The sequence below is a fragment of the Urocitellus parryii genome, unplaced genomic scaffold, assembly GCF_045843805.1.
Source record: "Urocitellus parryii isolate mUroPar1 unplaced genomic scaffold, mUroPar1.hap1 Scaffold_43, whole genome shotgun sequence".
Classification (NCBI taxonomy): domain Eukaryota; kingdom Metazoa; phylum Chordata; class Mammalia; order Rodentia; family Sciuridae; genus Urocitellus; species Urocitellus parryii.
The window spans coordinates 23,438-36,076 of NW_027553833.1; the positions used below are offsets into that span (position 1 = coordinate 23,438).

Consider the following 12,639-nt stretch of genomic DNA (forward strand, 5'->3'; position numbering starts at 1 on the left):
AGTCTCGTGCATGCTAAGCAGATGCTCTGCCACTGAGCTGTATACTCCCAACCAACCACTGGGTGTTTGGGGGGTTTTGTTGGTAGTGGTGGTTTGGCTTGCTTGTTTGTTTCTAGTGTTACTAGGGGTCGAACACAAGGCTTCAGAATTGTCAGTCAAAAGCTCTACCACTAAGCTGCATCCCCAGTGCAGGGGGGTTATTGATCTTATTTATTTATTTACTTATACATTCTTGGAGATTAAATCCTAGGTTACTCTACCACCCAACTTTATCCTCAGCTCTCTTTATTTTTTTTATTTTGAGGCAGTGTCTCTCCAGCAGTGTCTCCAGGTTGCTCAGGATGGCCTTGAACTTGTGATCTTCCTACCTGGGCCTCCTGAGTAGCTAAAGTTATGGGGCATGCAGCACCACCAGCCAAGGAGTGTTATTTTAAAATACACATTTTCAAGTTTATGCTGCTGTTCAACTAAGGCCGCAGTAAATACATGGTAAAAGGGGTTACAGAACATACTAAGTAGAAGTCTTACTAGCCTGATTTGCTTAATTGGAGATATATTTTGGGGCTATCATTTTCTGGAATACAAACTTTTTGGAAAATTTTCTATATATTATTCCAAAGGTAATAATGTAATAATAAACCTGTAGATCCAACTACCAATTTACAGAAAATTAAGGAGCTAGAAGAACATGTTCAACAGTATCACCCTCCATAATGTGGGATATTTAACAGGACAGATTACCTGGTTTCTTCAACAAATGAATAGCAGGGTGAAGGGAAGGAGCGGGTAAATTTTTTAAGATTAGAAAACTAGATACAATTGGAGAAATTTAAATATAAACTGGATATTAGATGGTTTTTTAAATTATCAATATTGATAGGTATAATAAAAATAATGCAATGTTAAGAAATTGTCCTTACTGATTCATACCAAAGTGATATCTGAGATTTTGCTTAAAATACTTTTCCAGAAAAGAAATTTGGATGTAATAGATGAAACAAGAATGGTAAAATAGTAAATGCTTGAAGCTATGTTACATAGGTTTGAAACATTCTGTACCATAAAATTAAATTTAAAAGACATAGTTGGGCTAGGGATATAGTTTAGAAAAAGATTGCTTGCCTAGCACACAAAATCCCTGGGATCAATCCCCAACACCACTGAACACACACATATATTGGAAAGGGAAAAATATAGATCACCACAGTAAAAGTGAGCAAAACTGTATTCACTTTCAGAATAGCAGTTTAGTTTAGCAAACAATATCCTTATAAATTAACATGTAAAATTTGGGGGAAGGATAAAAAGGCATTTATAATGAAGCCTTACTCAACCTACAATTCATCCTATTTTCTCTTATACCATTAAATTTTTAGACAATACTTCATTTAAAAAGAATAATGAACTCAGAATGGAAGATACATCTGACAGTGGGAATAGTAGATGGACCTAACTCTGGCAGCGGAACACAACAAGGGTCTGTCTTGTCTTCCACCTTAGTCTCCACCTTGTACCATTTGTGGCATTCACCTGGGACTGCTGTCTTCTAATTGTGGAGGAGTCAGATTTGTGGCCTTTCCTCATAGCCAGACCTTTGGCTTTGTATATTTATCTGGGATAAAATACCTATTTTACTACAGAACATTTTTGACCTTCTATTGCTCATTGCTTTTGTTCAGTTTTATATATTTTTTAAAATATTTATTTTTTAGCTTTAGGTGGACACAATATCTTTATTTTATTTTTATGTGGTGCTTAGGATCGAACCCGGGGAATTGAGCCAAGGGCCTCAAACATACTCTAACACTGAGCTACATCCCCATATACACCCCACCTCCTCAGACAAGGTCTCGCTAAATTGCCCACACAGCTCTCAAACTTGTGATCTTCTTGCCTTGACCTCTCAAATAGCTGGGATTACTGGTATGTACTAGTGAGCCTGGCTAAAATAAATGTCCTTAATGAGTAGATTCAGCCTCTTACAAACATACTTTGTGCAGCTTAATTTACCTTCTGAGAATTTTTTCTTTCCTGAGTTACTGATTGCATGGTATTTTTCCTGGGAGAACATAGTCCACGTCTAATTAGTATATAGAACTGAACACCATAGCACTGGTACTTTGACACTTTACAGTATTGCCATATTACAATAAGAAAAGTTTGCAGAATAAATTAATATTGAGATTAATTCCTTCAATGGACTTGCTTCCTAAATCAGAAATTGTTTTTTATGCTATAGAGGCCTAACCCAGTGTGGCTGAATGATGTAGAAAGCCCTTGCAAGTCTACGTTTTATTGAAATCTCTAGAATTATTCTGCCATAGTAAATTTAAGAGTTAACTAAATATTCCTGAGACCCAACTCCATTTGTAATTTAAATTAAGATATCATACATTAAAAATGTAGTTATTTTTTGTATTTGAACATTTGCATAATCTATTTTATTAGCATATCTGTATTATCAATGAATTTTGAGTTCTCAGCCTAGTGTCATTTCTGTCAATATAACTCTACATAGCCACTGCCATAGTGACATGAAAGTATAAAGATGTCTTGCTAAATATATCTTAATTAAACTTGACTTGTCACATCTTCTAAACACAGAGACTTAAACCTAGAACTTTTGATGCTAGGAGATTTAAGTACAAAAATAAGCCAGGCATGGTGGCGCACTCCTGTAGTTCCAGTGACTCCGGAGGCTGAAGCAGGTAGATCACAAGGTTGAGAACAGCCTCAGCAACCTAATGAGACCCCTAAGCAACTCAGCAAGATCTTGCCTCAAAATAAAAAGTAAAATGTGCTAGGAATGTGTCTCAGTGGTTAATAACCACTGGGTTCAATCCCCAATACTGGGCTGGGGTTGTGGCTCAGTGGAAGAGTGCTTGCCTAGCACACATGAGGTACTGGGTTTGATCCCCAGCACTACACATACACACACACACACACACACACACACACACACACACAAAACCAACTAAATAAATCCCCAGTACCCAAAAAATAAAGGTGAATAAGACTAGATTTGAAAAATGTTACTACTAAGAACAATTTTTAAGAATTATAGACTGTTATAAAATAATCATAAAGATTATATAGCTACTGGTAAAAATGAATTGTTACTATTAATTGAGTACTGTTTGTCAGGCACTTCACTAAACACTATTTACAAAGTAGTAATGTATGCTGTTTTTGTACTGCACAAAGTTCGGTTGGGGTTTTAAGAAATATAAATGCCATAAGAGTAATAGTTGTGTAATCTGTATAATCTGTCGCATTGATAAAAGAGAACATTTTCTTGAAGTAGTTGGAAGTACTGTAAAAAATGCATGCTTTCTAAAACATTAAAATTATCCATCTTGTGATGAAAACTAATGAAATTAGTGGTAACCTCTCATCCTAATGGCCAAGCTCTTTGGCCCTTTACTAGAGTGGTTTTTATCTTAATTCTTAGCATATTTGCTTTCTGAATTTATATGACATATAATAAAGTTAACAGGGAATTGTATTTTTGACAGTTCAGAGGACACATTTTCTACTTTCTAAAAGTATGTTCCTACATGTGAAATTTGAGAATCCCACCAATTCAATTGTTTTGGGTTCGGGGTTTGGGGTTTTTGGTTTTTGCTGTGCTGTGGCTCAAACCCCCGTCTTTGCAGATACACTAGGTAAGCATCTACCACTGAAGTACATGGAGCTGTTATTCATTCATGTGAAGCCATTAATTGTATGAGCACTTTTATGCCATTTACAGACAACTAGTAACTAATACTTAAATTTTGAATTTTTTAAATTTTTAGTTGTAGATGGACACAATACCCTTATTTTATTTACTTTTTTTGGTGGGGGGAGGGAGGTACCAGGAATTGAACCCAGGGGCACTTAACCACTGGCTGAGGCTGGCTTTGTACTTGTGGTCCTCCTGTCTCAGCCTCCTGAGCCACTGGGATTACATGCCCCAGCGTATTTACTTATTTTTATGTGGTACTGAGGATCAAACCCAGTGTCTCACATGTAGTAGGTAAGCACTCTACCACTGAGCTAAAACCCCAGCCCCTGAAATTTGATTTTTATTTAAAATTTTATTGTCAATATATGCAACCATTTTGTAATTTTAAAGGGTCATTAAAGTAATCCATAGGAATTAAATATGAACTCTCCCCATATGTCAATGATAGGCAGTTTCCTCCCTATTCTCTCCTTCACAGCTAGAGTAGCCATTCAGTTTTTCTTGATAACATGACTAGAATGGTAAAGCCTAGAGAGCAGTACCCTTTTCCACCCAGTTTTACCAAAGCTGCTATTGACAAATGAACAGATTTGGATTGATTGCCTTTTGTTTTTTTTGTTTGTTTGTTTTAAGTTCTTTTTTTCTTCTTTTTAAAGAGAGAGAGAAAGAGAGGATTTTTTAATATTTATTTTTTAGTTTTCGGCGGACACAACATCTTTGTATGTGGTGTTGAGGATCAACGCGGGCCTCATGCATGCCAGGCGAGCGCTTGAGCCACATCCCCAGCCCCTTGATTGCCTTTTGTTTTCCATGGTAACAGATAGTTACCATATTAATGATAAATAAGTGGTAAAAGACCAATAAAGAAGAGAAAAGGGAAAAAAATAGACAAAATTTTTAATCAACAAACTAGAGAATCTGTTTCTGAATGTTTCTCTGTCTCCTACCATTTGTTATGAAGTCCTTGTCTTCAGTAACTGTCTCAGTCTTCCTTGTATTACAGACATGTGGCCCAGGGTAGTTCATTTAAGCTAATGTACAGAAATTTGGGTGTAGTTACCATGAAATGTTGTCAGTTTCTTAGCTACAGGGAAAATAAAATGGAACAGGAATATAGAAAAGAAGGAGCTGGGGTTGTGGCTCAGTGGTAGAGGGCTTGCCTAGCATGTGTGAGGCACTGGGTTCGATCCTCAGCACCACATAAAAATAAATGAGTAAAATAAAGGCATTGTATCCATCTACAACTAAAAATATTTAAAAGAAAAAGAAAATTAAGAGTGAAGAATCTCTTCTGCTTTACATAGCCTTATTTTAAGGGAATAGGACAGACCTTTCAACTTTTTTTTATAATGTATATTCTGTTAGTCCGTATCACAGGACCAAAAAGAAACTCACTTTTCAGTTTGGGATTTTGCAAACAGTAGCTTATGAAAAATATAAAATATGCACACCTATACCTATCCTAAAATTGCTTTTATCAACCCAAATCTAATAACTAGAAATTTCAAAATCTGGGCATATTTTATAAGCGAGATTAAAGAGCCTAGTCGTTACTCAGTAGACATGGAGGCAAGACTGTTGATAATATCAACCCCACAGCATTGTATTCAATATTGGTGTTTGATAAGCAGGGGTAAGGAATTTTCTTTTGGAAAGTAGGATAATAAATTGTGTATGTACCTGTAAAAATATCTCTTTTAAGTGAATTCTTACTGAGAGAGTAACTATTAAAAGTTTAATTGTAGTTTGTCATTTTGTTTTGATCTTATACTAAAAACTTCCAACCAAACAATATGTAAATATATCTTTTTCAATATGACAAAGTTGCATAAGAGAATCCCCTTGCACGTAAAGAAAAATGCAATTATTTTCTATTCTGAATCTCCAGACTGCTGTTTTAGAAAATCATATCTGATTATTTGCTCAGCAGAAGATTATTGAGTTGATTTAGCTGTGATTTTACTTAACAAAGCTTCAACTGCATTCCTACTGTGGAGTCCGAAAAAGGTAGAGAGATATAAATGATACATTCAAACTGTGATTTTTGTGAACAGGGCCATCGATGCACCCCTCGGAGCTAATAGCGGAGATGAGAAACAGTGGGTTTGCACTGAAACGAAATGTACTGGGGAGAAACTTGACCGCAAATGATCCATCACAGGTAATGATCTTTTTATCAGTAAGCTGAAAATGTCTATAAATCTAAATGTGATTGCTTGTGAATTGCTACTTAATGTTTCCAATGTGCATATATCCATAGGAAAGTCACATAGAGCAAAGAAAATTCCTAAAATGTATTTTGATTTTGCCTCTTTATTATTTTAACCTAAATGAGAAATTGTTTATAAACATATATTTTAATAAATGAAACGGCTCCTCTGTGTTTATATGGATAAAATAACCGAATGAGTGTTAAGATTGTTTTTCCCTTCCTGCCAACTCACCCCTGACATGACATTAAATTGAACTAATGGTAAGAAATATATAGGCAAACTCCTAAAAATTACAGAAAATATTTTAAACTTTTTTAATTTATTAAAGTTAGAAAATAGTTGAGTTTGAAGGGTTGTATTAGTATGTATTCGATAACATACAACTAATATTATAAAGGCTAAAATTATGGATATCTGTGGATATTTTGACCTTCCTATAAGATTCATGATCTTTTTTTTTTTTTTTACAGTGTTGGTAATTAGCTACATGCTAAACAAGTGCCCTACCAGTGAGCTGCACTCCCAGCCTCTCATGATCTTCTTGTTTTTTAAATTTCATTAAATTATTTTAAAGATAAAATATTTAAATAGGAAAATGCTGAAATTCAAGAAATCTAAAGATTGTTTCTGTGTTCATTTTTTCTTTTCTTCCTGATAAAGTTTTCTAATGTTAGCAAGGCAGTTGTACTAACATCTTATGATCCACTGTAACAGGTAGACTACAAAGAAATTTTTAAAATTCCATTTGCAGCCAGGTACAGTAAGATATATCTGTAATCTCAACGGCTCACAAGGCTGAGACAGGAGGATCACGAGTTCAAAGCCAGCCTCAGCAAAGGCAAGGCACTTACAACTCAGTGAGACCCTGTTTCTAAATAAAATACAAAAAATAGGGCTGGGGTTGTGGCTCAGTGGTTGAGCATCCCTAAGTTCAATCCCTGGTACCAAAAAGAAGAAAAAGAAAAAATTCCATTTGCAGTTCCTAGTCCAAAATACCATATTCATCTATAGTATGTCCCTATTAAAAAAAATCTTGTTTATGTTTTCTTTCCTGATAACTACTTGTCTGAAAATTTAGCAATTTGATGTCTTTGTTGACTCAGGAGTATGTTGCAAGTGAGGGTGAAGAGGATCCAGAAGTGGAATTCTTAAAGTCACTCACAACCAAACAAAAAGAAAAACTTCTCAGGTAATTGGAAAAGTATATATTTAATAGATTTTATGTGTGCATGTTTGTGGTGCTGGAGATCTGAAGCAGGGCCTCATGCACTACAAGGCAAGTGTGCTACCACTAAGCTACACCCCCAGCCACACTAAGAGCTCTTGAAGCTATTTAATATGCATCGTGTTGATTTATTCTTCAGCCAAAGTAATACAATTCTGTTGTCTTTTTTTTTCAATAATATAAGATTGTGTACTTGGATAATACCACAAACTATTGCACTTTTCAGTATATTTAATTTGAAAATTGACTTATTTGTAGGTTTTACTTTTCAGAATAGATTTGTGTGTATCTTTGCACAGTTTTTCTTAGAAACTATTTTTGGTGCTGGGAGTGGTGGCACACGCCTGTAATCCCAGCAGCTCAGGAGACTGAGGCAAGATGATCCCGAGTTCAAAGCTAGCCTCAGCAAAAGGGAGGCTTGCTAAGCAACCCAGTAAGACCCTGTCACTAAATAAAATACAAAATAGGGCTGGGGGTGTGGCTGACTGGTTGAGTGCCCCTGAGTTCAATTCCGGGTACCAAAAAAAGGAAGAAAGAAAATGTTTTTGCCCATGTGTCTTTGTTTTCTTTCTACATCTTGTAAATTTTTGAGAAATGCTGAAAGAATGTTTAAGGTACATGTAAACTTTATATTAGACTACCTTTGGATTAATAAATCTAAGAAATATCTGCTGAGTCCAATAGAGGGAGCTCATGATGTTCTCAGGAAGTAGAGTTTTAAGAATGGCTGAGAAAAGCCAGTGAAGACACTTACCTCAGAGAAACTCAAACATACCATATAAACAAGAAGTTACTCTTCTGAGACTGCATATTCGTCTTTAGAAATTCTCAATGCCCTGATGGAATTGCTCTAATTATTTATAAAACTGAACAGTTGTTGAAAAGTAGTATGTGATTGTTTTGTTACATAAACCTAGAAAGGTCATCAATTTTTATTTATTTTTGTGGTACTGGTGATGGAACTCAGGAGTGGTTTACCACTGAATTACATCCCCAGTCCTTTTTGTTTATTATTTGGAGACAGGGTTTTGAGCCTCACTAAGTTGCTAGGGCTGGTCTTGAACTTGCCATCCTCCTGCCTCAGCTTCCCAAGTAGCTAAGATTACAGGCATGCACCACCTTGCACAGCTAAGGGTATCTTATTTTTTTTTTTAGTTGTCAATGGACCTTTATGTTATTTTATTTATATGTGGTGCTGAGAATAAAACCCAGTGCCTCAGACATGCTAGGCACGCTTTCTACCACTGAGCCACAACCCCAGCCCTAAGGGTATCAATTTTTAAAGTGTATTTTTATTTGGAATTTTTGGAGAATATATTCTTGAATATTGATAATGTAATATTAATATTCTTGAATACTGATAATGTAATATTAATATTTTCATACTTTAATACACAGAAAGTTTCAACAGGTTCAACTAATGTGTACACCATTCACAGGCTTTCAGATATATATAGATATTTCTCTCTTTTTTTTTTTAATTGTAGATAGACACAATACTTTTATGTATTTATTTTTATGTGGTGCTGAGGATCAAACCCAGTACCTCATACATGCGAGGCCAGCACTTTGCCACTGAGCCACAGTCCCATCCCTCACAGGCTTTCTTTAGATCAGAATTACTATACCTTTAGAGTACTAAATAATTTCAAATTCTAACCCAGTAAGAATTTAATAGTCATTTCCATTGATGAAGTACAATCAGAGAATTGACTTAATACATTTATTTACTTAAATATAATGTAAACATGCCTTGAACAATTTAAAAGAAAAAAAATGATTTGCCGTTTAATAAAATAAGTTGTTTATATATGGATACCATTTTTTAGTAGCTTCTAAGAAAGCATATTATCCATTAACAATTTTATAGTTGGTGAAATGGCTACTTTTTAGTTTGCTACTATTTTTTCCCCAATTACAGGAAATTGGACAGACTTGAAAAGAAAAAAAAAAGAAAAAAGATAGAAAAAAGAAAAAGTTACAGAAGAACAGAAGTAAACACAAAAAACATAAAAGCAAATCCTCCTCCTCTTCCTCTTCCTCCTGCTCCTCCTCTTCCTCCAGTACAGCTTCAGAAAGCAGTAGTGAGAGTGACAAAGAAAAGAAGAAAAGAAAGAAACACAAATGTTCAGGAAATAACAGTGATTCTGAAGAAGACAAGTCTAAGAAGAGAAAACTTCATGAAAAACTTTCTAATAGTCATAGTAACAAGGAAAAAGTCAAGGAAAAGTCTAGGTCTTTAAAAAAAGAGAGTTCCGGAGAGAATAGCAAACAGAGCTATCCTGATAGCCACAGGTCCAAAAGCCACCACCACAGCCCAGAGAAGAGAGGATCAGAAAAAAAAAGAGGGGAGCAGCAGAAGCTGTAGCAGGGATGAGAGGAGTAGGAGAAGCCGAAGCCGAAGTCCTGGTAGTTATAAGCAAAGGGAGATAAGGAAGCAGCCACAGCAGAGTCCCAGTGAAGAGCGCAGCAGAGGAAATGACAGCAGGAGCCATGGCACCAGTGTATACAGAGGAGAAAGAATGCACAGGGAGCATCCCGGAGATAAGCACACCAAAGGGACCCACAGAGAAAGAAGCAGAAGTCGGGAGAGAATAAAGAGACCGCATGTAACAGTTACCTAGTAATAAAAGCATCTCCACTTTCTTACTAAACACTTTTAGTAAGGGCTAAATTATGTACTATTATCTTTGTAATAAATAAAGCTCTATTTTAATTTTCCATCTCTGTAAACTGTCATTTCAAATATAAAACCATAAGAATGAATTTTGCAAATATTTGTAAGTAATGTATTTTGAGAATGTAGAAGTATTTTCTGTTGTTAACTGTTTCTTGTGCCCCTGTACCAGATAAAGCTCCATATAATTCTGACATTTTCTTTGTTCTGAAACAAATTAAAAGAGTGACAGTACATTGAATGGTTATAATTTGATTTTCTTTTTGGTCAATTCAAATTTGTTATTACTTTTAAGATTTGAATTTGCTTGAAGCAAAGTGTAATCATTGAAATTCACTAGTGTGAATTAAACAAGGGATATTTATCAATATTTCTTTAAGGCTTTTAAACTCCTTTCAGGTGTTTTGTTCTACAGAGTAAGCTAATTACATTTGGATGATCCATTAGCTTTCTGTGCTCCCATAGAAATAACATAGAATTTTACCTCAAACTTAGAACAACATAATAAAAATCAAGGCAGAGGCAGGACTGTGTTCCTTCTGGGGGCTCCAGGGGAAAAAAATTCTGTTTGCTCACCTTTGCAGCTTTTTACTGGCTCCCTTCCTCCATTTTTCAAAACTAACAAAGGGGAGTCAAGTAGCAGACACTTCCATATTCGGCATTCTACTTTTTTAGGACCCTTGAAATTACATTGGGCCCACCTGCAGAATCCAGGATAATCTCCTATTTTAAAATCAATGGATTAGCAATCCTAATCCTCCTTTTCCATGAAACATAATATGTACAGGTTCTGGGGTTAAGACATGTATATCTGTGAAGGACCATCCTACCTACCATAGATGGCCTTTCTACTACCGGCATATAACTATTATCAGATTTTGCTTAAAAATATCAAGCATTTAGATTATGTCCCAAATGAAATAATATGGACTATTTCAATACATTTCATGAGTATAAGAATATAAGACATATTTAAACTTAACTGTAAATTCTCCTATATTTCAAAGGAAAGATTTAGAAAAAAGTTAGCACAAATCATAAGTAACATGCAATTTCAAAAACACATATGATGGACATAATATTAGGGCTCTACTTTTTAAAGACATCTGTCATTTAATACAAAACAAATATTGATTAGATGGTTTTGATAGTTGGCAGTCACAATTTCTTAGGTTCTGTAAGAAAGTAAATTTGAAAGAAAAGTTAAATAAAATCATTCCAAGTAGTCTGATACATATCTCTTATTCTTGTCTGCACACACAGAAAACACGTGTGCTACAATTTAAAAGAAACTAAGGTGGTAAGGAATACTTTGGTTATTTAGATTAAGAGAACTAGAGGAGGGGAGAGGAACCTGAATTCCTCTTCACTGTTCTTTCATAATTTACAGTTCATCTCAAAGACCCCATTCCTTCACATTATATATATTAATAACTGTGCATTTGAAATTGATAGACTAATAATTTACACCTTAAGTTCATCAGTGTTGTAGTGATTATTTTATCTTATACCTTCTTAGACTTTATAATTTTCATAATATCAAAACCTATGCAATACTTAGTGCTTTAAAAATGGTTTCTGAACCAATATAGTACTCATGAAGAGAAATGTTAAAAATGAATCTTGTAATTAAGAATGAATTAAAGAAATACATATTTCTTTTCACTTTGACTTTCACAAAAGTGCAGTCCACTTTTAACTTTAAAATAGCTGTTAGGTTTTTTTTTTTTTTGGTGTGTGTGTGTGTGTGTGTGTGTGTGTGTTTTAAATTTACTTATTCCGATTTGTTATATGTGACAGCAGAATGCATTTCAATTCATAGTACACACATGGAGCACAATTTTTTATGTCTCTGGTTGTACACAAAGTATAGTCACACCATTCATGTCTTTATACATGTACTTAGGGTAAGGATTTGTTTGTTTATTTTTAAATCTCTGATTTAATCTTCATTGTTAAGATTGAGAAACCATAAAGTGCTATTTCTTTATGAGAAAAATTTTCTTAGAGAAAAAGTCCTACATAGTTATGAAAGATGTCAATTTGCTGTTTGTCTTATAGCCTTGGTCACCCAAGTGTGTGCTAAACAACCCCAAAAAGCTAGCATTCTAACTTCGTAAACTTAAAAATGGAAGGGAAGCATTTTCACACAGTCATAACATAATAAACAGCTTTAAAGAGGTTTTATCTAGTGTACTTTGTGCACCCTAATGATATAGGGGGGGAAGTGATTTTTTAATAAAAATACTAGGCACCTAATTCTACTTTTGCTTTTGAAATGTAAAAACCAGAGATGAACCTCAAAAAAAGGGGGGGATCTGTCTAATTGTATGTGTAGAGATTCCTCTAAGTACAGAAGCCAAAGAAGAATCCTCCAAGTTTAATATGATTTAAGAACCCAAACAAAAGTCCTCAACAGTCTAGGTTCAGTGGCTACCCAGGAGGCTAAGGCAGGAGGATCACAAGTTGGAGGCTAGCCTGGGCAACTTAGCCACACTCCAGCTCAGAAAAGTAAAAAAAAAAAAAGGCTGGGGTTTTAATCTATGCTAGAGTGGCCCTAGGTTTAATCTCCACTACAAGGCAAAATTAGTACTCCAAAGTGACAATTTTGTGAAAATCCATCCGGTGAGGTTGGTCATTCTTCTTACCCTTAATAGAGAAGTTCTTTTAAAGGAATCTGGGTACATGTAGACATTTCTTGATGTGTCCATAGGCCTGGAACTGCACTGAGAGGCATAGAACATGTTTGGGGGACATCCCCTTAATCCTTTTGCCCCAAGCCTAACACTTAACGTAA

At 35.0% G+C, this 12,639-nt stretch overlaps 1 pseudogene; it reads left to right on the top strand.

Annotated features, from left to right (window-relative positions):
* The window catches only part of LOC144252438 (corepressor interacting with RBPJ 1-like), a 32,941-nt pseudogene extending 22,931 nt beyond the window's left edge, over nucleotides 1-10,010 (top strand).
* Nucleotides 10,011-12,639: the final 2,629 nt, after the last annotated feature.